This window comes from Trachymyrmex septentrionalis, unplaced genomic scaffold (assembly GCF_001594115.1).
Source record: "Trachymyrmex septentrionalis isolate Tsep2-gDNA-1 unplaced genomic scaffold, Tsep1.0 scaffold21, whole genome shotgun sequence".
Taxonomy (NCBI): Eukaryota; Metazoa; Arthropoda; class Insecta; order Hymenoptera; family Formicidae; genus Trachymyrmex; species Trachymyrmex septentrionalis.
This window is the reverse complement of record NW_017305288.1, coordinates 1,375,869-1,380,648: the sequence shown is the minus strand read 5'-3', so window position 1 is coordinate 1,380,648 and position 4,780 is coordinate 1,375,869.

Here is a 4,780-nt window from a genome sequence, read left to right as displayed (position 1 = left end):
TACGTCGACAGGATACGAAGTGGTAATATCAAATGGCAGCAACCAATTACCGGATCTCAATATTCCAGCTTGTTACACATTCTCGTTTGAAAAAGAGATTCCAGAGAGAGGTGCAAGAAACTGTCTGCGGTGAAGATCAGTATCTTTTTTAACATCATTAATCACAGTTCGAACTTTGTTAATTGAAGTCTAGCGATTAAAAATTTCTACGCTATATGGAATGTGAGTTTGTCGTCGTTTGTTTTAAAGAAGGTATGAGAGATTAGAAAAATATTTTATAAAGAAGAAAACACGTTTTTTTATCCGAGTATAATCCTTTAGGGAATAATTACTTTAGCAAAGATTAATGACAGCGTTATATATCTTTGCGATAGAATGCAAATAGAAATTTGAAAATTCAAAATATATTGTTAACACAATTTTATACGATATATGTATATTCATAATTGATGTCTTTTTAAAAATAAGTGATATATTCGATTTTCCTCAAATACGTCTCTGTTTGCAAACAGAGATTCTGCGGTTATATAAGTAAATTATTTATTTTAGCGTTGTCAATAAATCACTTCGACAATCTTATGATAAAATCCAGATCTGATATCAAAAATAAATAAAAATGAACACAAGCATAGACTTCACAGACGTTAACCTTGACGCACATTTACAATAATGTTACAAGCATTTTATTTCATTCTACGTTAAAAGCCGCGACCAATCGTTAATATCCATCCTGAACGCGCGAGATTTATCTCAGTGGTTTAGTTAGCTACGGTTACTTTGTGACATTTATGGCCTATTTCATAAAGATTATTATATGCACAGTTATATAAACAATGGCAGACACATGTCACATAAATAATATTGCTAAATATCCATACATTTTTAATCAAATAAAATGTATTGTTTTAATGTCTAAGAAACATTTTAAACAATGCGAAATAATTGTTAAAAACATTGATACAAAATTAATTTATATAAAAAAATGAAATATTTATAAATATAAAATCGCTTTTACATATTTTCGCGGAAAAAAATATTTGTATAAACTAAATTTCGTAAAAACAATTTTAAATTTTCGGACGGAAGTTATATTGCAAATATAACTAATGATATCTATTCGCACTGTGTATCACGCATCATTTTACTGAATATTATTAGTTTGTGTTTAACTCATTAATTCACGTGAAGTAAACACGTATTTGAAGTCATATATAGTGGCTAGTCCGTGACTAGAGAAATGCTTCAAATTAACCTGGAAGAGCATCGATTAAGGTCTTTCTGTCATCAACATTTTAAACCACAAATTGTCATGCACAATAATCGCACAGAAAATATAAAGAGAAGATGCACATTTCTTCCGAGTTCTTGAGTTCTCACGGTCGAATCAGAAAATCGAGGTACATATTTTTCATTCTTCTATGTTTAATCTATTTTTAATAAAAATCTACTTTTACGACTATTTATATTCGCAAGCCATATAATAACATTACATTATTAATTGGAACTAAATAGATTTATCTTCTAATGTTATTATATTAGTTATATTATATTATATAAGTGTATTATATATTTCCAAAATTTAATCACCATGAATAATCTCTCTTTTTGAACACTATTCCCTTCTCTTCTTATCCTATGAATTTAATAAAATTAATTATTAATGTTTAAAATAATTTGCTTTGAAATATATATTATATTTCTTTTAAATAAACGAACTAGAAGTCGATGTCTACTATATCCATGCCATCTTCCATCAAACTCTTACAAATATGGAGATAAAATCATTTATACTTTCGATCCATATTTATGCAATCACTATTCCACAACTATCATCATCGATCGATTAAATCATATTCAAAGATAAAATCGAAATATTTGATCGCTCGATCAATCAGCTTTTGATTTCTTTCAAAACAACATCTTATCTACAATAAATAACACTAAAGAAATATAATATACGGATTAAAGTGTCAAATGATACTCATCGTAAGTTTGTGATTTCTTAAGTAAGCAAAATAGCGTAAATATAAATTTGGTAATATCTGGTTAAACTGGATCCGCTTATTAATATTCATAACAACAAAATTGGAATCGTTTGCTTTTCACTATTTGCCATGGTATCGTAATCGTATCAAATTATTGAAATAGAAACTATGCCACAGTCTCATAGAAAATATCTTCCTAAAATGTCAATATAAACAGACATAATTGCAGCTGCTTAGAAACTCATGTGTAAAGTGCGCGAAATTCATTTTTGCTGCATGTATTAGTGTTTATGGTCAAAATAAATCAACCAAGATTGTAGATATAACATAATGAAATGACTTTTGTAATAGAATTAGAGAAATAAGAGCACTATGATAACGTTTCTTTTCTCGAGTGTATAATAGCTATTGAATTCTAGCACGCAATATAAATGCGACCCACTGCATCTAGTTTAATTACCAATAAAATTATACGTTCACAAAGCCATATTTGGTTACGAAGAGAAGGGTATTATGTATTATACTGTGTCTGATGTTATCGTGTCAAGATCATATATCATCAAATAGAGCAAATTGCTGTCAACAATCACAAGCATAATAATTATTCGCGGTAATAGATAAAAGTGATACGAGAAGTCAGATAGATATTGATATCAACAAATTAACATTTCATAGTACAAAAATGAAGTAAAAGAAAATGAAAATCAAAAGAGATGATAAGTAGAGAGAGTAGAAAACTGCGAACACCTAAGGAAATAGTTAAATAAAGTCAGCGATTGTTTATCAAAAAAAATTAGAATTCTTTATTCAAAAGATATTCTAGCTATATTTTTTATTATAAATTAAGAATTTCCGTTCTTAAATTTTCATATGAAAAAAAGTATTTTCACGTGCAGAATAATCCCATGTCATATCTTAATAGAATTTAACGGAGGTTAAATCCGATTGAAAAGTATTATGCTCCAAAAATTTTTAACGGTAAATTATTATGACTTTGATTACGAAGATACCTATATACAATGTGTCGGAAGTATTCTTATCAGTAACTGGTATTTCAATACAAGTTTTTGAATCTTCAATATAATGTACACATAGAAAAACCTGTTATGTTTCGCATGAGATGAGATACTTATCTGAAGGAGAATAACGCGATATGCGTGCACCCGCAAATAAATATATCTTGATGTCATAGTGAATGTGCATTTCTGTAACCTTCCACAATCTCTACATTTCATATTTCCTTTCCATCTTCGTACACTTCATTTTCGGTCCCGGTTCCATACTCAAACATGTAAGTAGGCTAGTAGTGCATCTCTATTATTATCATCCTGGTATGAAATGTGACACAGAAAAAAAACAAGCATTAGCGGATGGTTATGTCTAACTTATCCGGTGCTAACTAAACGTTGTTTCGTAAATTATCGCCCGGTGAACTATCGTATTAGCGCTTCAACATTATTTCTTTCAGCAAATGTTTTCTCAAATTTCTCGTTGATAGTATAAGAATAAATTCTCTAACAAGCTACTGTGAAATATAATAAAAATAAATATGTGGAATATAGTTTTGTAAGACAAATTAATTTATTTATTCTGTCAGATGTCACACAATCATCTAATGAATATCTTTTCTTAATATTTATATTTCTCATAAAATACTGATACACACTCGTTCTGTATTCCATTTCACAGAAAATTGCACGTGACATACATTAGTTAAAGTATTTTGCTGTAGGGAAATTAATAGATATTTATCTTTTAGTTTGGAATGTGAGCTATGCATGATGACGCGCCTTGATATATACACATATATGTTTTTGTGTGTGTGTATTCTCTCAATTAAAATTAACATCATAAAAGTTACGTAAAAATTTATATAACTCCCATTAAGGATATCGCGATAATATAAATATAAATTTAACAAAATTTTATAAAAAGTTTTTTGGCATTTCGGCCATTGAAATTGCGATTTGATTGCGGTCACCGCATTTAATTAGTGCTGATAGGATTGTATGATTCAACGGCACAATCTATCTCGCAGATCGCGCGCCTTTCGCTAAAAAATAAAACATCACTCACAATCACATCTGATCCATTTTTTAACAGAAATTAATTATTTTTTAATTAGAAAATGATAATTAAATGTCAACATTAAAGCTGTTACCGCATTGTACACTAAAAATGTCAACTAAATATATGAGTTTAATCAAATATACACAGCATACTAAAAACTTGTTGGCTCATAATTATTGTGTCATAATGTGCAGATAATGAATTAAAACAAACATATCAGACCAAAGTAATATCAAATAATTGAGCTAAAAACAAGAGAATGATAAACTTAAATTGCGCTATTAAAATTATATCAAGTCATATAATACTTAATAAGATTTAGAAAGTCTGCTGAATTATCACGTTGACACATATAACATTAAAAATATGCTAATCAAATAATAATATAAGGTTGTATAACTTAGCTATTGACATCAAGGATTGACACAGTACCCTCACTAATAAGTGGTGAAACGTAATTATCATATCAATATCAGATTTGCATGATAATAGTTGGATATAATTCTATATAATTTAAAAGATTATATCACATTGCGCACTTGATCCTTTTATGCTTTACTCATTTTTAGTTAGACTTGACACAAATTCTTCTTTTTTGTTCCTCAATACGAAATATTGATTTCAAGATCAGTGTCAGATGTTTATATATAGTATTTAATTTTTCGAATAAGTATTATAAGATTGGAATATTACCGAATCCAATGTTGATCGTGGGTAAAAAATAC